Raw genomic sequence first — 22035 nt, forward strand, 5'->3', positions numbered from 1 at the left:
CTCAATGAAAGGAGCATGTTGCACATCATGGGACCTTTTGATTTTTGTTTATCAACTGGCTTAGCAAGTTGCAGTATCGTGACTAAGAAAACTGTGTTTTTGTATGAACAAGCATGTGGCGGTTCGACTCAAATGCATTAGTAAACTCTGCACCCTCTGACTAAGACCAGAACTGGCGAGTTTGTGATCGTGAAAAGAACTAAAACGGCCGAAGTGACTTTTCTAAGTGATATGGGTCCGTAATGAAAGAATAATTGAAAATAAGAGATACTCAGAATAATCAAATATCTAAATTAATACATAACAAATGATTAATTTCTAATTGGAGACACAACCCTTAGAATAAGAATCATTTGAAATTGGAGTCAGATTAAACGAGTGAAATTAAGTGAGCTTCACAGAGACGCTGAAAAGGCATGCACGCGTTAACCTTCGCCCAACGCCGTCGGACTCCGTTTTTGGGCCGATGGGGGGTTCCTTACAACAAAAAATAAAATAATTGGAGTCAAGGGTAGCTTAACCAAAATGGTTTGGTTGACAACATTCTTCAGAATATCTTCTTTTGTGTTTTACAGAAGAGAGAAAGTCATACAGGTTTGGAACAACATGAGAGTGAGTAAATGATGACAGGATTTAATAGCATTAAATTTACTTAACGGCATGAAAATCAGCCTCAGTCCAGCCCTGGTACTAGTATTGAACTACAAGAAGCAAGACAGTTGCAAGCCTTTGATTAGAGTTATGTAAAGCTTTTGATGGGACAGTTAGGTCCTAGAGATGTGGTGACAACAGCTGCGCAGAGGGGGCCCAATTAGATTTTTTTGTCATGGGGCCTAAAATTCCTGGCGGCGCCCCTGGCTGCGCTCCTTATTAACATGCCTCCATTACGACGTTCGTTAAACGAAAACAGGATTACCCGCTGCTCTGCTACACTTTCTCCCCCCCTGGAGAAAACAAACCCATGGTTGTTTAAATGGAGGTTCTAAAATCCTTGGAACTCTTCCTCTTCGTCTGTGGACTCTTGGAAGATTTCAAGGAGTCTCTGTTTTCCCTGAGTGTCCAACTCCTCAGCAGTAGGAAAACATGGTTTTAGGTTGCACACATGAACGGTCCTGACATCCTCTCCTGTAGCTTCCAGCGATACACGATAATTCAAGGGGCCCAACTGCATAATCACATGGTAGGGTCCCTTCCATTTTGGAACTAGTTTGGCACTGAAACTGTGAACTGCACTAGACTGTGGGAAATTCCTCACCCATACACGGTCCTTTTCCTATTTTTGTTGTAACTCCTGAGTTGTCGTAACTGAGCTTTCTTACAGCACTCCTTCGCTCTTGATTTTAGTTGATTCAGGTGTTTCACCAGATCGTATGAAGGTTCGGTGGGACAAAGGTTGGAGCCTTGCAGCAGCAGCTTATCCATTGGTCCATACAATTTCCTACCTAGGTGGAGTTCGGCGCGTGACATTCCAATAGATTCTTGGACAGCTGAGTTAATTGCAAACCTCAGTTCTGGTAAGTATTGGTCCCATTTTTTATGGTTATCATCAACATATGCAGAGATCATTTGCTTGAGGGTACGATTCACACGTTCTGTCATGTTTGTTTGAGGGTGATAAGCAGTAGTCATCCTTTGAGTCACACTCCATTTTGCACACATTTCTTTGAAGACAGCTGACACAAACTGAGATCCACGATCTGACAAGAGGAAATCAGGAACCCCCCATCGGGTTAGAACTTCTTTTCGGAGGAGATCCGCAATGGTTTGTGCTGTAGCATTCCGCATAGGAAACATCTCAACCCACCGTGAGTAGTAATCTACAAAGACAAGAAGATATTCGTGCTGGTGAGTACTATGAGGTAAGGGTCCCATAATGTCAACACCAGTCATGTGATTTGGTTGTGTGGTGGTAACTTGCTGAATTTTTCCCGCAGGTTTTCTGTTCTCAATTTTTAGGGTCTGACATTTTACACATTTCTTGACATACTGTTTTACGTCTGTCCACATTCCAGGCCAGTAAGCAACATTGTGTAACCTCTTGTATGTTTTGTAGATTCCCATGTGACCACTTAACGGATGCGAGTGATAGTACTGAAGAGCAAGAGGAACCAAGCTATGGGGAACGTATACTCGGTAATGGGTTTGGCTTTCAGACAGGTGAGTGATGTGATATAATTTGTCCTCTACCACTTCATATTTATCCTTCAAAGCATAGTCAGTTTCTGTCATTGACTGAAAAATTTTTGTGATCTCAGGGTCCTGGTGCTATTCTTCCCAGAGGACATCGAGAGAAACTAGAAAGATCATCTTTGCAGGTAGAGAACAAGCAGCATTCTGGCTTGACATGCATCCGAGACAAAGCATCTGGTGCAACGTTAAGTTTGCCTTTTCGGTACTCTACCACAAAGTCAAATTTTTGTAAGCGAAGAGCCCAGCGGATTAGACGGCTAGTTGTCCTGGTGGAATTCATCACCCACTGCAGTGCTGAATGGTCAGTAACAATGGTGAACAGTTTGGTTCTAGATAATGTTGCCACTTCTCTAAAGCCCAGACCATAGCGAGGCATTCTTTTTCAGTGGTAGAGTAATGAATTTCGGCTTTGGTTAAGGCCCGACTAGCATAAGCAATTACCTCTTCCTGACTTGGTTCTTTCCGCTGGGTTAGCACGGCTCCTAATCCAGTATCACTGGCATCTGTGCATACCACAAACGGGCATTTGAGATCAGGGTGACCCAGGATAGGTGGCGAAGTCAGACAGGCTTTTAACCCTCAGGGGTCTGAGGATTTTTGGGGCCCTGGCGAAGTTTTGACATGCCCTGACATTTGTGCTTTTTTCAGTTGTTCGTAAACATATTAATGGTAAAAGTGTCATTACACTGTGTTCAGCATAAGGCCAAAATAAATATATTAAAACTGTGTTCACAAGGATTCTGGGTATTGGAGGTTGTAGACTAGAGTTTTTGCTTCAGAATGAAGTAAAAATTATCCTTCCTACTCCTTCATATAAAACAATAGAGAGATTTAAATTTCTAAGACACTTTTGGTCAAGAAACACAGTATGCATGGAGGCGTGAATCCTCATGTATAATGGGTGATTTTCACCTGAGAAGACAAAAGAATTGAATAATAATGACCTGAAATGACTTGCATATTAATGAGGCCTTTCAGTCAGGTAGGCTGTGAAAAAACCCTCTGTGATCATGCTAATAACAGGATTAAAGTCCACTCAGGACAAAAAAAAACATGATTTTTGTGATCTCATGCATGCACGTATTATTGCACATGATATGAAGAAAATTTTGTATAGGCCTATGTTAAATTACACTACCAGTCAAAAGATTGAACACATTGCCATTATAATGTTTTTAAAAGAAGTCTCAAGTCTCTAACCAAATAATGGTTTTCTATTTTAATATACTTTAAAATATAATGTATTTCTGTGATGCAAAGCGTCTGAACATTCCTACCTCTAGGGCATTTCATATAGGCTTCTATATTTGTTATATTATATAGCCTAAATGTTGATGTGCAGTTGACAAACTATACATCATTAAAAAGATCTAAGACTCAAGCTTCACATTTTGACTCTTAAAATCTTATATTGACCATAATTTCTTAATATGCTTAAAAGCATACACATTTGGAGAAATATTGATGGATTCTCATATGTTTATATCAATTTTCTGTACAGAGGAGTAATGTGTATTATTCTATATTTATTGTCATCATTATGAGCGCTGGATGCTGTGTTTTTAATTCATACTTCAGCCGGAGGGCGCTCTGCCCCTTTTGTCCACAAATGCCTCAGTAAAAGAAGAGGCAAATCATGTGACAATCAAGGAACTAACAGAGGCAAGAGATCGCTAAATATGGCTATTCAAAACACTTTTGAAGACAATAAATACACGATTGAGATGATGAATGCATGTATTGACTGAATTTGTGTCTGAATAGCGCTTGCTCCGTGGGCGTGGCCGCATTAGCGGATAATGAGCTGAATCACGGACTTCTGACATGGCTCTCTTTTCATACAGATTACATAAACACAGAAGGTTTGTTTTCGATTTGACTTATATGTTTTAAAACCTGACATCTTAACGTTTTTTTAGACATAAGTGTAATTTGTTGTCATTAGTATTCACTAAGTTACAGTTCATTTTCTAAGAACTATCAGATTGGAGTTCGTTCAGAGGGAGACGAGAGATCACGCATCATGTTTGTTTTCTTTATTTTACAAAAAGCACAACATTTTGGTTTTACTCTGAGTGTACACAAATGAAAGAAGATATTCCACAGATTAAAATGGTGTATAACTCTTAATTGTATGTGCAACATTGACAGAGTATTTTGAGTCTCTTTCACACTGATAAGAAAAAAACCACGGTGGTATCGCCGGAGATACCCTCAGACCTCAGAGTGTTAATGGAAAAAGTGTCATTACACTATATTCAGCAGAAACTAGGCTACAATAATATGTGAGGAACATGTATGTACATGTTTGTGTTTTTGAAGGAATAACGTTTATGCATGGTTATTGAAAAAACAAAAAACTTAAGTCACTGAAATAAAGCCAAAAATTATATATTAAATCTGTGTTCACAAGACTTCTGGGTATTGGAGGTTGTAGACTAGAGTTTTTGCTTCAGAATGATGTAAAAATATAAAACAATAGAGAGATTTAAATTTTGTAAGACACTTTTTGTCAAGAAACACAGTATGCGTGGAGGCGTGAATAATCATGAGTAATGGGTGATTCTCACTTGAGAAGACAAAAGAATTGCATAATAATGACCTGAAATGACTTGCATAATAATGAGGCCTTTCAGTCAGGTAGGCTGTGAAAAAACCTGTGAGACATTGATCATGTCTCAAGCTCATGGTGTATATCAAACATACAGAAAAAACAGCAACACTGTGAAATAGTATTACAATTTAAAATAATGGTATTCTATTATATTCTTTAAAATATAATGTATTTCTGTGATGCAACGTGTCTGAACAATTATGTTACCTCTATGGCATTTCATATAGGCTTTTAGCTTAAAAGCATGCACATTTTGAGAAATATTGATGGATTCTCATGTTTATGTCAATTTTCTATACACAGGAGTAATATTTATTGTCATCACTATGAGCGCTGGATACTGTGTTTTTTTTTTTTATTCATACTTGCAGCCGGAGGGCGCTCTGTACACCTTTAGTCCACAAATTAATCTAAAGAAGGACAACCATGTGACTCTCCAGGAACTAACAGAGGCCAGAGATCGCTATATCATCCAGATAAACACTTTTCAAGACAATAAATACACGATTGAGACGACGAATGCATGCATTGCCTCAGTATTTGCCTCTGAATAGCGCTGGCTCCGTGGGCGTGGCCGCATTAGTGGATAATGAGCTGAATCACTGATTTCTGACATGGCTCTCTTTTCATACAGATTACATAAACAGAGAATATTTGTTTTTGATTTGACTTATACGATTTAAAACCTGACATTTCAACGTTTTTTAGACATAAGTCTAATTTTTTTGTGATTAGTATTCACTAAGTTACAGTTCATTTTCTGAGAACTATCAGATTGGACTTCGTCATCATGTTAGTTTTCTTTATTTTACAAAAAGCACAACATTTTGTTTTTACTCTGAGTGTACACAAATAAGAAGATATTCCACAGATTAAAATGGTGTATAGATCTTAATTGTATGTGCAACATTGATGGAGTATTTTGAGTCTCTTTCACACTGGTTAGAAAAAAAACACGGTGGTCACGCCGGCGTGACCGCCGACCCGAGGGAGTTAATTTCAGAAGTTCGTTTTATGATTGAACAAGCTCAACTTGAGTTGCAGAAGGACATTCGAGCAGCACAGGACAGCTCTCAAAAGGACTGTCAACAGTTGTCCAAAGGGATTAAAGACTCAACTGAATGCTTTGAGCAACCACTTCAAAGACCTGCAACTGGAAATGGGTAATTATTTCAAATCATCCAAAAAAGAAGTGGCTGATCAGCTAACTGGTGAATCAGTACCTCCACCAACTGCTCCATCTTCATTTTCACCATCAGTGTCTCCATCTCTAGTGCACCAGTCACCTGCTGTTAAGAGTGACCATTTAAAGCTAACTTTTCCAACCTTTGGAAGATCATCTGATGATTCTGATCCACTGTTATACTTAACACGCTGTCAGGATTTCTTGGCCTTGCACCCCTTAGATGACATTGATATTCTGGCCACCTTCCGCACTGTTCTTTATGGCACTGCTCGTGATTGGTGGGAGGTTGCTCGAACTTCTATTACCTCCTGGAGTGAATTTGAAGCTGCTTTCCTTTCAGCTTTCCTTTCCGAAGACTATGTAGATGAGCTAGCAGAGCGAGTTCGAACCAAAACACAGGGAGAAAAGGAATCAATCAGAGATTTTGCTTTCACTTATAGAGCTTTATGTAAACGTTGGAAACCCACTCTGGCAGAGAGCGAGTTGGTGAAAATGATTCTCAAGAACATCAAACCTTACCTCGCAAGTCAACTCCGTAGTCGGGTAAGCACAGTGGATGAGTTGGTGAAATTGGGCCTTCAGCTGGAAAAAGATCATGCACAACAGTTGTATTATGAAGGACGTTTAACCTCCTCTACTCCACAGAGACCTACCTCTAATCGACCTGCTGAAAAACCTCCAGTCCAGTGTTGGAGATGTAAGGGACTACACCCGCCTGGAAACTGTCCGCTCTATTCCACCCTTCAGTCTATGCATCCTTCTGGTCAGCATCCACCCACTGGAAACAAGCGGTTTACTCAACCTCAAAAGTCAGGGGGTCCACCTTCTAATAATGCCATGTCTATTACTGTTCCTTCACAGACACCCACCAAGTTTGAAACGTTCACTCCCACTGCTTCCAACCAGTGTGTCTTCCTGCCACAACAGTTAGTCGTACCCATTACTATTGAATCCTGGACAGGAAAGGCCATCATAGATACGGAAGCAAGCTACACTCTTCTCCATGAGAGCTTATGGAAGGAGCTTAAACCACATGACAGCCTCTATCCATGGACCCTTGGTCCACTCTACCTGGCCAATGGTGAAGCAGAAGTACCTGTAGGCTGGACAAATGTACAGATCACCCTTCACAACAAAGTTTTCCCTATGCATGTCGTTATTCTCACCTCTAAAGCCTTGGCCTACTTTATAGTCTTGGGCCTGGATTTCATCTTCTCCAGCAGACTACAGATAGATGTAGCTGATCAGAAATACTCTTTTAAGTCGGCCCCCAATGAAGCATATCCTTTCCAACCTGGACAAGCCAGTGTTCCTGCTGGAAAACCCCAGCACATGAAAAGGAGACAGCGCCACAAAAATTCAAATCAGACATTTGCATTACTTAGCTCTATTCCTCCAACACAATTTACCTCTGTACCACCTGATGCCATGGATTATCAAACTCTGATATCTGCTGCAGTATCAAAGGCACACTTGCCATCAGAAGGGAAAGAGCAACTATTGCATCTTCTATCATCTGTAGTGATTTTTACTTTGTCCATCAAAGGACGCGAAGTAAAATAGGGATTGGTACTCACGTCACCGCTGACGTTGTGATTTTGGATCAAACGTCTCTTAAGGTGTGGTTATGAGTACATCAGATGACCACTTCCCGCCCTTTCCCTAGTTCAGGGCACTATTTAAGGTCTTTTACCTTGGTGGTATGAGAACACTCTCAACAGGGGCTTTTCATTCATTTAGAGTTAACGTAAAGTGGTCAGCTGATTTATTTGAAAGATTGGTGATATTGCTAACTTGTAGAACCTTTTCTGTATTATCAGCACAAGGAAGACACAAGTGTAATAAAATAAATTTTATTAACAAAAAGATAAACAAGAATAACTAACACAACTACTAAATGAATACCATGAATGATAAAGGAATAAAGTGCATAAGCTACATAGAATACAAGTGATTAAGTTGGGTGTGGCTATGGAAGAGTTACGCTATCTTATGGAAAGATAAACAGTTTCTCTGAAAATAATAAGGTGGAGAACCTTATTATGCACCAAACAAATAAACGAAAGATTATTTGAGGGCTTGAGACGAAGAACCATATAAGTCCATATTTTCAATTTTTGAATAATACATTTTTTTTAATTTGGACTCTGAATATTATATTACTTTTTTTTTTTTTTACTTGAAGATAGACAACAAAAGCTTCCCAATTCTAATGAGATAGGATTTTTTAGTATCAATCTTAAAAATAAAAAGTTAAAGTAATTTACATTTCTGGAATGTGGAAGAACAGTATATGTCCAGTTAATGTGGAATAACAGTATAAGTCCAATTAATCATATCAATTTAAACCACTGGAGATTTGATTCCTTTATCTTAGTTTTAATACAGTAAAAGAACCTTAAAGAAAATATTAAGCATTTCTTTCTTTCAATTTCTTATATTTTTTGCCAACGTAAATCACAGAACAAAAACGCGGACAATACGGTACGAACAATGAACAATACATAGGCCTACTTATAGTACAGAAAATAAACATCAGTACAAACAAACCGTACATACTTTACGGAAGCCCTCAACCGCATGGTGAAAAAAAAAAAAAAAAAAAAAACTTGGTGGGGAGGGAAAAAAAACCGAAAAGTTATCTCGTTATTTCAACATAATAAGTCGTTATAACGACATAATATCTCGTTATTTCAACATAATAAGTCGTTATAACGACATAATATCTCGTTATTTCAAGATATTAAGTCGTTATAACGACATAATATCTCGTTATTTCAACATAATAAGTCGTTATAATGACATAATATCTCGTTATTTCAACATAATAAGTCGTTATAACGACATAATATCTCGTTATTTCAACATAAGTCGTTATAACGACATAATATCTCGTTATTTCAAGATATTAAGTCGTTATAACGACATAATATCTCGTTATTTCAACATAATAAGTCGTTATAACGACATAATAAGTCGTTATTTCAACATAATAACTCTTCATTATCTATCAAGTATGATAAAGGACATAAATTTATCAATGTCCTCAGTGGCGCAATGTTAAAGTATTGGACCGCCATTATAGCTTTTACTGCGATCGCCGCGGTTTCGAATCCGCCTTTTGCCGAGTTCGTTCTTCTCTAGTTTCACATCACATATCAAAAAAGGCATTTATTTTCAATAAAAATTAAAACTATGTTATAAAAGTGCAAATAACCTGTATAACGAGTGTTTAATAACATTAAAAGTATTTATTGGGCAGGGTTAGCAGCATGTTCGATATTACCCACTAGAGGGCAGAATAAGACAGGGAATCAATTAAAGAATGCAATCGTTATGTTGAACTACTGTTACAAGTTGGTGCTCCAAAATCCCAGAGGTTTATCATGGGAATTTGCATTCATCCCAGGCTAACCTTTATTGATGTTAAATTTATTAGACCATAGTAAATAAAACAATTTACAGTGCAAATGTCAGGGGTGTCAAACTTACAGCCCGGTGTCCAATCTGATTTGAACTATAATAAAACATAGAGATGCACTAGTCCAGGGGCCAAAAACGTTTTTAAGCGGGGTTTTTTTTTATTATTATTCTGGGTTTGCAAACAAACTGCTTTGTAATATTTTCCCAAAATTTCATCTGTGTATTTACGAAGTATGTAAGCAGGACTTTAACACGCTGAATACGGACACAAGGAGAACAGACCCGCCAGCAGAGGAACTACTGTACCATGCACAAGCTCACTGTTTGCGAAAAATAGGGAGAATAATATAAATATTACAGTGGGATTGATATGAATATATCTCCGAAGGAAACTGTTTTTAAGAAAAGTTTTGATGGCTTTTCCTCTTATCTCCATATAAAGTAGTAATATTCATTCAGTCCGTCTGCTGATTTTGTTTTGTTATGTAGCATAATTTCACAAAGCTAAAGTCAGACCAGACCTAGTTTTTGCTGTTAATCTTGAAATTATTCAGTAATTTAGATTAAAAACAACTGCTCATGCTCATGTGCATAACATCTTTGACTATGATAAAAATGCCTCTAATATCCAAATGCCAATGTTTGCCTCTAATATCAAAGAGATATCTGTTTAAGGCCAGTTTGGCCTGTGAAAAAATAAACAACAAATAAATTTGCTATAAAAATAATCTGCAACCAGTATCAGAATCAGATGTTTTGCTTCTTATAAAAATTGAAATTGGCCATGATAAATCAAAATAGATGCTAATAAAAAATATTAAATAAAAAATAATTTTAAAAATCGAATTGTCTTTTCACTGTAAACAAAACAAAAAAAAATGCAGTTTTCTTGCAAATTAATTTGTTGTTCATATGTTTAATATTAATGTAACTATCAGCGCACTAAAGTTATTATAAGACGAAGGTAATCCGGCCCGCATATGGTTAATTTCTTTCCAGTCCGTCCCTCAAACTAAAATGAGTTTGACACCCCTACTGTAGATGCTATTTACACTAAGTGAAAATACCGATACATCCTATTTATACTAAATGACAATAGCAGCATTTTCACGATATGCTATTTATACTAGGTGAAAATAGCGATATATTCTATTGACACCATGTAAAAGTAGCTTATCAGTTCTTTGCAAGATGTGTAAATAGTATTTAGATGCTGTAGGCTGGTATTGGCAGATACTATTTGTACCTCAGTATTTTTGTACAGGATGCAATAATATCATATAGAGTGATTATATTTATTAAAATTATTAAATGGATGCTGCATTATTGGGAGAATAAAACCCCTCCACTTTCCACCAACCCTACTCAATGAACACTTTTAATATTATTAAACACTTGTTCACATTTTATTTCCACTTTTTGAACATTATTTTCATTTTATTGAAAATGTATATGATGAGAAAATAGGAGTGAGCTCTATTATTGGGTGAGCTCTGCAAAATGCTGATTCGACCCTGCAGCGATCGCTGTAAAAGCCAAAATCTGAAACCCTACATGCTATTGTTACGCCACTGAATACATCGAATTACAACTGTCCCTTTTTAAACTTCAGTGGCCCAACCAGACATTGGAGCTATACTGTAAAGAGTGTTTGTCAACAAGGGACGCTATTTGCACTTACTGTAAATAGACTCCGTGTCCTATTATTTCAATATATTAGCACCTATTTTGATTTTTATATCTTTAGAAAATATTACAAAGCAGTTTGTTTGCAAGCCCAGAATAAAAAAAACCCAAAAAAACCCGCTTAAAAATGTTTTTGGCCCCTGGACTAGTGCATCTCTATGTTTTATTATAGTTCAAATCAGATTGGACACCAGGCTGTAAGTTTGACACCCTGACATTTGCACTGTAAATTGTTTTATTTACTATGGTCTAATAAATTTAACCTCAATAAAGGTTAGCCTGGGATGAACGCAAATTCCCATGATAAACCTCTGGGATTTTGGAGCACCAAATTGTAACAGTAGGTCAACATAACTATTGCATTCTTTAATTGATTCCCTGTCTTATTCTGCCCTCTAGTGGGTAATATCGAACATGCTGCTAACCCTGCCCAATAAATACTTTTAATGTTATTAAACACTCGTTAGGCAGGTTATTTGCACTTTTATAACATAGTTTTAATTTTTATTGAAAATAAATGCCTTTTTTGATATGTGATGTGAAACTAGAGAAGAACGAACTCGGCAAAAGGCGGATTCGAAACCGCGGCGAACACAGTAAAAGCTAGACTGGCGGTTCAATACTTTAACATTGCGCCACTGAGAATGTTGATAAACAAACATCCTTTATCATACTTGATAGATAATGAAGAGTTATTATGTTGAAAAAACGAGATATTATGTCGTTATAACGAGATATTATGTCGTTATAACGAGATATGTTGAAATAACGAGATATTATGTCGTTATAACGAGATATTATGTCGTTATAACGACTTATTATGTTGAAATAATGAGATATTATGTCGTTATAACGACTTATTATGTTGAAATAACGAGATATTATGTCGTTATAACGACTTAATATCTTGAAATAACGAGATATTATGTCGTTATAACGACTTATTATGTTGAAATAACGAGATATTATGTCGTTATAACGACTTATTATGTTGAAATAACGAGATAACTTTTCGGGGTTTTTTTTCCCTCCCCACCAAGTTTTTTTTTTTTTTTTTTTTCACCATGCGGTTCAGGGCTTCCGTAAATAAAGTATCACTTGGGCCTAAATCTTTATTTAAATGCACAGCATTGCTTCAAAAAACCCACCTAACATGTATATCCAGCTGGCGACTTGTGGAAACATCTGTTGTTTCGTCAACCTCTAGGCTGATTGCTTTAGATGACTTTATCTCTTCAATAATGGGCAGCTCTACTACCTGTACAAGGATCCCCAACATTTCATTCACTATTCTGTGTGATTGGTAATTGTTTCTTTGATCCACCTAAAAAAGGAGGTCAATATAATTTTTATGTGGCTAAAGTTACTCAGCTTATTATTTTGTAATAAGTTTACCTTCAGTTTTTCAAAGTAATCGCAACCCAAAAGCTAAGCTAGACTTAACAGCTTAGCGTAGTTGGTGTGGTGAGCAATCTCATTCTTTATTAGCCAGTAAAGACATTTGAACGCCCCTATGATGGCCTCATGCTCAATAACAATGGTGGGCTCAAAAGCCTGCATTACTGAGTAGCCTAGGCCAAGAGCAAAGAAATAATGCTTTATATTGGCCAAAACATGGTTAACAGGTCGCAGAAATTATTCAAATAAGTACATTTATATTATTAAAATGATATACCTGACGCAAGTGCAGCCTCTTTCTGAACACTATACTGATGAGGATCTGACGCGATGTGACGTTCCACATAATCTTTACAAAATACAAGAGCCCCGATCTCTGTAAAAGTGCGTTTTAAAGGGCCTTTCTTTATTGGAGGCTTGTGTTTCCTGCAGATTCTGCAAAACATTCCTAAGAAAAAAGTGTCAATTCTTACACTATAGTGTTTATTACTAATTTGCAATCTAATAAAATAAATAAAAATATAATAAAAATAAAAGTGACATTTGTACCATGCTGGGTGAGGTAGAGCCAGTTCTTAAAATGAGGAATTTTTAGCCAGTCAGGGTTCCTCCCAGAGCTGCGATGCTTGGAATCTGAAAATTATGCATTGACATTACAGCATTTAAGTTCATCACACTTTGCCAAACACTGCCTCTCTCTCTGTGAATGGAACACTTGCTGCTTGATCACCTGCACCTTCCTGTGCCACAAGTTACCTGTGGTGGTGTTGTCCCTTCCTCGTTCTCCTTCCTCATTTTTTTGAAGTATCTCTGGATACTCATATCTGCTGCTGAGTAAAAAAAAAAAAAAATAGTATGCTAACCTTAGCTTAACTGATTAACGTTAGTCCACTTTTAAATAAACTTTTCCTGATAATTTACTCACCCCCATGTCATCCAAGATGTTCATGTCTTTCTTTAATCAGTCGAAAAGAAATCAGTTAACTGGCGCCGCCTTCGTTCCGTGTAGTCCACTATAAGGAGAATAATCCTGGAATGTTTTCATCAAAAACCTTAATTTCTTTTTGACTGACGAAAGAAAGACATGAACATCTTGGATGACATGGGGGTGAGTAAATTATCAGGAAAAGTTTATTTGAAAAGTGGATTAACCCTAGTTACATTAGTCTTTGTCTGTTCTAACTGTCATCACAGAACCAAAATAGTAGTTCCCACTTTCATATAGGCGAATTCAAAGCTACGAGCTCCGGTCATGACATTCTGGGGAAAAAATACAGTGTAGCCAATAAATAATTTGATTCCTCGTTTTATTAATTAGTTTACTCATTTTAATAAATCATTCCCATGTTTTGATTTAACGTAACTGAAATGAGGGAACAAATTATTAAAATGATCGGCTGGCGAATAATGAGCTGGGTCAGCCTCATTTAGTAAAACGTGGTCACAGTAAATATATATATATATATATATATATATATATATTTCCCGCATGTCTTCGTGCTTTTTACAAAGCTACAACCAAAGTCAGAACAATTACGTGAGGAAAAAGTTGCTTTACCTGGTTTTGTGAAATCCACCGCGTCTCTGTGGTTCTCTGGAGAGCATGTGAGGTTGTCTGTGGGCGTGTCGACGGTTCTTGAGCACACCAAACGAGCAGTACGAAACGCATAGGGCGAGGGGAGATTTTCCGCTAGTTAATCAATCGCGGATGGTTTCATTATCTCGGTCGGATAAAAAAAAAATATGTCTAAGAGGATAATAATAGTAATAAAAACAAAAATGTGTCACAAATATACTTGGGCGGCCGTTATTTTACCTATTATTATTTATTTTACCAAGTAAAGTCTATGTGTGGGAAGCCCTGAACTGACTGTCAAAGTCTGCCGAGGATTACCAAGGAGTTTGATGAGTGAGTTGGACTGTGTTCACCACCTCACCTCAATATTTTGTCTAATGTCTTGTCTTGTCAATAAACCTGTTACGCTCATCCTGCATTTGAGTCCTTCCTCATAGATCCCTGACAGATTGAAGAATCTTAATCCATCGCAGAAGTGGAACCCTTTGGGTAGCTGTTTCACAGGTAAAAACATTGAAAACATGACATATTATTCAAGCCCCTGCCCCTTTAATAGTGAAAAAAGTGAAAGTGCCCTTTTCTGGTGCATCGCCGCCATGCCCTCGGAACACGATTTCTATGGACACTTCTTGAATGTCCTCAATTGCACAGATGTTAGTAGAAAATGAAGACTCATGTGTTCACTCTTACATCAAACAACAGAACACCCGGATTGCTACAAGAAATTGTTGTCGATAAAGATGTTCAAGCATGGAGAAAATGGCAGACAGCATACAACTTGCTAAGTGAGTGGATTTTTATCATTGTAGGGTAGTTATGTTCACACAGTCCTAACACACATTTATGTCCAAACACCATGTAAAAGTGGATTTTGCATAATAGGTGCCCTTTAACATGGAAAAGATACATTTTCTCATGTGTCGCGTCACATCTGGATAGGACACAGTGTAGGCTTAGGGCTGTTTCAGAATTTGCATTGATTTCATGTTGTTGTTAAGTCTGTGCATGCCGTGGATATACAATTACTTGGAAATGTCGTTTTGTATGGCCAAGTTGGTCGATATAATGTCTAAGTAACTGATATTATAAGGAATCAGGATTTTAGTGCAGAGCTTGGAGTGACTGCTGATTAACATAGTCTTAATGGGCTGCCTTTCAGTCCTTATTTCATATTTGTCCCATTGTCTGATAACATGAACAGAAAAAATATAGATATGCTAATTAGCATATGATGCTATCTAGTGACATTTAACAACTTTTTAAACAGGCTTAAGCTACTTAGATTTAAATTTAGAAGTTGATGACATGCCACACTGAATGTGATTGTGTAAAATATTATTAATTTTTGTCTTTTGGAAGCTGCATTCAAAAGACATTTGGCTCAAAAATCTGAGGGGATACTACCCCTTTGGTTTGAATAGCAGTTAGCTCCTTTGAAAAAATGTCTAAACATTGGAAAGAGGTAAAGGAATATTAGGTTCCCATTCAGTCGGTCACGTTCGACGTACGTCGGACAGACCGACGAATAGGAATCTCGCTAGAGAGGCCAATCTACTTCGAGTGTAACTAAAACGAGCCAATGCACATTGGCATGCAATCATATGCATCAGCTGCTCGCCTCGCAGCGCGGGTATATAATGAGCAGCAGGTGCGTTGCATCTTCAGCTTTTCGCTTCGGAGCCGAACGGTGTTTGTTCCTGTTCTCTGCAAGCGAGTGTCTGCTAGAAGACGAGTCAAGCTTTTTGGTTGAACTTCTCTTTTTTTTCCGAGTGCAGGCGAACAGCACAGCAGCGGGGTTGAAGTCCTCTCTTTTTCTGTTTTTGTTTCGTTTGCCGTTTTTGAGCAAATAGCTGTTTTGACAGCGTCGGAAGGCTGTTCTCACGGCCGGTACGGTGCGCTTTTGAGCGCTGAAAAGCCGTTTTTACGGCTGGTAAGAGTGAGCGCCTTCAAAGAGAGAGAGAGAGCACACGACAGGCTGCACATAATCCCTGTCTGTGTTGCGGCGGCCGTTCCCCTGCGTGCTTCAGCACTTTTAAAAGAGTAAAGTCCCTGAAAGAGCTTACACAAGTAGATTCGCGTCTTTTTAAAGATGACATCCTACTTGTGTTTCTGGATGCGGTCGTTCCTGTCCTCACTGACGGCCACGATCACTGTTTCACATGTCTGGGCGCGTGTTAAAATGATGTTCGTGGGTGTTTCATATTTTCATATGAGAACATGATCACGTCGACACGCCGGTCGTGACTCTTCTTTCTCCGGGAAGCTTGAGTCCCCTCTGTTGTTGGCCAGCTGCCGCTTGTGTGTAAAAGCACAGCCGCGGGTCTGCCCGACACTCTGGGAAGACCGTGGAGATCAGCGAGAGCAAACCTCTCGCTCCTCTGCGTGTCGTGTGCCGTCGAGCTGCCGGGCTGCAGCGCGGGTTGTCACGGCAACCCAGCGCTCGCTCGGCGCTCTAGATGCGCGGTTCCCTTGCATAATCTCCATTGTAGCGCCCTCTCTGGTGCACCAGAAGAGGTCTACTTTGCTGATATGGCTTGGGTGACATGAGGTTGAGGGGTTCCTTCGGGGAACCAACCCCCTAGGGCCCCTCCCTCTCTAGCGCATTGCAAGCTGTGCAGTTTCTGGATTGGATTGCTGGTCCTTCTCATAGGGGAACCTAGCATTTCATTCAGAGCTCCAGCTGAGGGACAGACGTCGATTGCAGCATCGGAGAGAGTGCTGTTATGCTCTGGAAATGAGGGTGACGCTGCCCACTGTAATGGTGTGTGCTTATGCTGACTCAGATTCGGAGTTTACAGCCATGCTTTCCTGGGTCTTCCAGATGTGCATGGAAAACTTGGCAGTATGGGGGTATGTTGGTGATGGAATGCCAAAAGTGCCAAAATCTGCATAAGTTTTTTCCTCTCTCACTACCCTCTTGGTTGGGGTGGCTGTACACAGACCACACCCACCCTGCATGTGAGGCCAAGGCACTCTTTTTGCATGAGGGTAGTTCTGTGCTGGGGTTGAGCTGCGCTTGTTGACTAACCGTGATCAAAGTCACGGCGCAGGCCCTCAGCCAGACGATGTCCACCTCAGTGGTCCAGAAGTGCCCCCTGGCTTACCTTGTGAGGTGCGAGAGGTTGTCAAGCTAAATGCTTTCTCAATGCTCCCTTCTTACGAGGTGGCCTTTTCGGTGACACTGTCGAGGACTGAGCCCAGCGGTTCTCCTCAGTTAGTAGCGGATCGGGGAGCTTCCCATGACAAACCATTGAGTTCCTCTTGGGCCGCCCCTCGGTCTGCTGTCGCCAAGGGTGTCGTCCCCTGCAAGAAACTCTGGCCCAGCAGGCTCTGCTGTGTCCATTGCGGGGAGATGACGCCTCCCGTCTCTGCAGCTGTTAAGTGGTTGGTGAGAATCACCCCTGAGACGGGCGACCCAGAGATGGGTGGGGCTGCTCTTCCACCCCTGGAGGAGGGCCGGGTGGTAAATCCTTTTATTGGGTTTGTTTCTGTTCCGCCACTGACCCAAGAGGCAGTGGTGCCCAAAATTAAAAGAGCAGTTCCTCCATTTCCAGGTCTGAAGAGGGTTTGGAGAGCAGTGGGAGGAGAAAAACCTCACCACTCTCATCCCCCTCTTCTGTCGCCAGCGGACAGCAGCGAGCAGCGGGCAGCCAAAGCCTCGACTGCTCCCTCTGTCCATCCGTGGAACCAGGTAAGTGTTGCCTAGCACACTGTGACGCCGCTTCGGGCCGCCTCACAAAGAGAGCCCCCCGAGCCGCGTCCCTGTGTTCCACCTCGCTGCCCCGCTGCGGGTACGCCGGTGGTCTCTTTGGTCCCGCTTGTACGGTCTCTGCGAGCCCGGTTAGCGCTCCCCAGTCCGTCTCGCTGGCTCATTCGGACCATCAGGCTCGGCTATGCGATTCAGTTCGCCCGGCATCCCCCCAAGTTCAGGGACGTCCTCTTCGCTACAGTGAAAGATGTCGTTGCCCCTGTCTTGCGTGCGGAGATCGCAGTCCTACTGGCGGAGGACGCGATAGAGCCGGCCCCTCCAGCCGATATGAGGTCAGGGTTCTACAGTCCCTACTTCATTGTACCCAAAAAGAGCAGTGGGTTATGACCGATCTTGGACCTGCGAGTTTTGAATCGGAGCCTGTACAAGCTACCGTTCAAAATGCTGACGCAGAAGCGCATTTTTGAGTGCATCCGTCCCCGAGATTGGTTTGCAGCGATCGACCTGAAGGACGCGTACTTCCATGTCTCGTTTCTTCCGCAACACAGGCCATTCCTGCGCTTTGCGTTCGAAGGTCGAGCATATCAGTACAGAGTCCTACCCTTCGGGCTGGCCCTGTCTCCCCGCGTCTTTACGAAAGTCGTAGGGGGAGCCCTTGTTCCCATGAGAGAACAGGGTGTTCGCATTCTCAACTACCTCGACTGGCTCATTCTAGCACAGTCCCGGGGTTAGTTGTGCGAACACAAGGATTTGGTGCTCAGACACCTCAGCCAGTTGGGTCTTCAGGTCAACTGGGAAAAGAGCAAACTCTCCCCTGTGCAGAGGATCTCTTTTCTCGGTATGGAGCTGGATTCGGTCGAACAGATAGCACGCCTCACAGAGGAACGTGCTCAGTCGGTGTTGAACTGCCTGAATACGTTCAATGGCAGGACAGCGGTCCCACTGAATTCTTTCAGAGGCTCCTGGGGCATATGGCGGCCGCGGCGGCAGTAACCCCGCTTGGTCTGCTTCATATGAGACTGCTTCAACACTGGCTTCACGGCCGAGTCCCGAGATGGGCGTGGCAACGCGGCACGTTCCGGGTGCTAATCACTCAGGAGTGCCGCCAAGCCTTCAGTCCGTGGTCGGACCCTTTGTTCTCCGGGCAGGAGTGCCCCTAGAACAAGTGTCCCGGCATGCTGTGGTATTCACAGATGCTCCTGCCACCTGGCTGGGGTGCCACGTACAACGGGCATGCAGTGTCAGGGGTTTGGACGGGACCCCATCTGCATTGGCACATCAATTGCCTCGAGTTGCTAGCAGTACGTCTTGCTCTGAGCCGCCTCAAAGGGCCGCTACGGGGCAAGCATGTACTGGTCCGTACGGACAACACTGCGACCGTTGCGTACATCAACCATCAAGGTGGTCTACGCTCCCGTCGCATGTCGCAACTCGCCCGCCATCTCCTCCTCTGGAGTCAGAAGCGTCTGAGGTCGCTTCATGCCATTCTTGTCCCTGGTGTGCTCAGCCATGTGGCCGACGAGCTATCACGAGCTGAGCTGCCAGGAGAGTGGCGACTCCACCCCCAGGTGGTCCAGCTGATCTGGAGAGAGTTTGGAGAGGCTCAGGTAGACCTGTTTGCCTCACCGGAAACCTCCCACTGCCAGTTGTTTTACCCCCTGTCCGAGGGAACACTCGGGACAGACGCACTGGCACTCAGCTGGCCCCGGGGCCTTCGCAAATATGCGTTTCCCCCAGTGAGCCTACTTGCACAGACCCTGTGCAAAGTTCAGGGAGGACGAGGAGCAGGTCCTCTTAGTTGCGCCCTATTGGCCCGACCAGACCTGGTTCCCAGAACTTTCACTCCTTGCGACAGCCCTCCCTGGCCCATTCCTCTGAGGAAGGACCTTCTTCTCAGAGACGGGGCACTCTTTGGCACCCGCATCCAGACCTCTGGAAACTCCATGTCTGGTCCCTGGATGGGACGCGGAGGTTCTAGGTGACTTACCCCCTGAGGTACTTAACACCATCACTTCGGCACTTGCACTGTCTACGAGACGTGCTTACGCCTCGAAGTGGAACCTGTTCGTCGAGTGGTGCTCTTCTCGCCGAGAACACCCCCGAGGATGCTCAATCGGAGTCGTGCTTTCCTTCTTGCAGCAAGGGTTGGAGCGTAGGCTGTCCCCCTCCACCCTCAAAGTCCATACTGCTGCTATCTCCGCTTACCACGACCACATAGATGGCAAATCTGTTGGTCAGCACGACCTGGTCGTCAGGTTCCTTAGGGGGGCGAGACGGTTAAATCCTCCTCGTCCCCCTCCATACCCTCTTGGGACCTCACTCTGGTGCTGAGAGCACTTCAGATTGCTCCCTTTGAGCCTTTGCTGTCAGCAGACTTAAAGATTCTGTCTATGAAGACTTTGCTGCTGGTTGCATTGGCCTCCATCAAGAGGGTAGGGGACCTGCAGTCATTTTCGGTCGACGAATCGTGCCTAGAGTTCGGGCCGGGTGACAGCCACGTGGTACTGAGACCCCGGCCTGGCTATGTGCCCAAGGTTCCTACCACTCCCTTCAGGGATCAGGTGGTGAGCCTGCAAGCGCTGCCTTCGGAGGAGGCAGACCCAGCCCTGGCTTTGCTCTGTCCAGTTCGCGCCTTGCGACTGTACATGGACAGAACTCGAAGCTTCAGGACCTCAGACCAGCTCTTTGTCTGTTATGGAGGCCAGCAGAAGGGAAAGGCTGTCTCCAAGCAGAGGATGGCCCACTGGATAGTGGATGCCATCGCCCTGGCTTACCAAGCTCAGGGCGTGCCCTGCCCGCTCAGGTTGCATGCTCACTCCACGAGAGGTGTCGCATCCTCCTGGGCGCTGGCTCGTGGCGCCTCGCTGACAGACATTTGTAGAGCTGCGGGCTGGGCGACACCTACACGTTCGCTAGGTACTATAGCCTTCGTGTCGAGCCGGTCTCCTCCCGTGTTCTCGCCACAGGTCAGAGGCATGGAGAGGCCCCGGCTTAGTGTCGGCTTGCTGCGCTACATGCGCTTCTTTTCTCCAGAGAGTCCCTACAAGGCAGACCCTGTCGAGTCCTCCGATATCCCTTCAGCAGCCGACGTGGCGGAGCGTCTGGCGCCAGGCCTATACTCCGTTGTATCCTTGAGAACCGGGTTTAGGCTGGGTTCCATATGTGTGACCCTACGGGGATCCCATATGGTTGGTTCCACGGTTGCTCCTAAACGAAGCCCGTGTCTTTCCCTCTGGGAGAACCTACCCTTCATCGGGTTGGAGTCACCCCAGCTCTTCCATATGTAGCACAGCCCTACAGGGTTAGTCCATATGTACTTCTCCACATAACTCCTTCGGGGAAGGATGTGGCTTCCGCAGCGTTCCTTTCCCAGCGAAAGGGTACGCTTTCCCAGCGTTATCCAATAGTCTCACTGAATGGGTTTTGGGGAACAGCAGTGATCGACTCTCTCTGTGTTAGCCCTGTCCCACCATCCTCAGGCAAGGGGGTTCAGGTGGCTTACTACAGAGCGCTGGAAGGGGGCAGCTCCTGTGGCGCTTTGGTAGGGATTCCTATTCGTCGGTCTGTCCGACGTACGTCGAACGTGACCGACTGAATGGGAACGTCTCGGTTACAAAGGTAACCCTCGTTCCCTGAAGGAGGGAACGGAGACGTACGTCCCGTCGCCACAGTCGCTGTACCCCGCTGATGCTGCTGCCTATCCGGTTCGGCTCCTCAGCGAAAACCTGAAGATGCAGCGCACCTGCTGCGCATTATATACCCGCGCTGCGAGGCGAGCAGCTGATGCATATGATTGCATGCCAATGTGCATTGGCTCGTTTTAGTTACACTCGAAGTAGATTGGCCTCTCTAGCGAGATTCCTATTCGTCGGTCTGTCCGACGTACGTCTCCGTTCCCTCCTTCAGGGAACGAGGGTTACCTTTGTAACCGAGACGTTCAATACAAGTAAAGCTTAATTGACAACATTAGGGGCATGGCCTGCTGTCAAATTACATGTTTAGCTAGTGAGTGGTGAAATGCAAACTCACAAATACAAAAACTCAGTGTTACGTTCCACGTATGTTTTTGTATATTGTTGTTGTTTTTCCCTCCCTTTTCTTTTGTTATCTGTCGAATTTTAGGTTGACGGTAAATCGGTGCTCATCTTGGTGACGTCATGACGCTCTGACGTCCCAACCAGCGTTCTGCCAATCTGCGGGTGGCTGATCATTTAAAAGGCTTTGGCGGCATTCCACCTGCAGTGAGCGTTTGG

At 42.6% G+C, this 22035-nt stretch overlaps 1 long non-coding RNA gene across 1 annotated transcript; it reads right to left on the minus strand.

Annotated features, from left to right (window-relative positions):
* Positions 1–5718: 5718 nt before the first annotated feature.
* Positions 5719–13380, minus strand: LOC125249774. The gene is made up of 7 exons (XR_007180638.1): positions 13254–13380; positions 13047–13130; positions 12248–12945; positions 6860–7305; positions 6644–6768; positions 6510–6572; positions 5719–6359 (listed from the first exon to the last, which is right to left on the minus strand). It is a non-coding gene; the product is annotated as an uncharacterized LOC125249774 (long non-coding RNA).
* Positions 13381–22035: the final 8655 nt, after the last annotated feature.

The sequence above is a fragment of the Megalobrama amblycephala genome, linkage group LG16 (assembly GCF_018812025.1).
Source record: "Megalobrama amblycephala isolate DHTTF-2021 linkage group LG16, ASM1881202v1, whole genome shotgun sequence".
NCBI lineage: Eukaryota > Metazoa > Chordata > Actinopteri > Cypriniformes > Xenocyprididae > Megalobrama > Megalobrama amblycephala.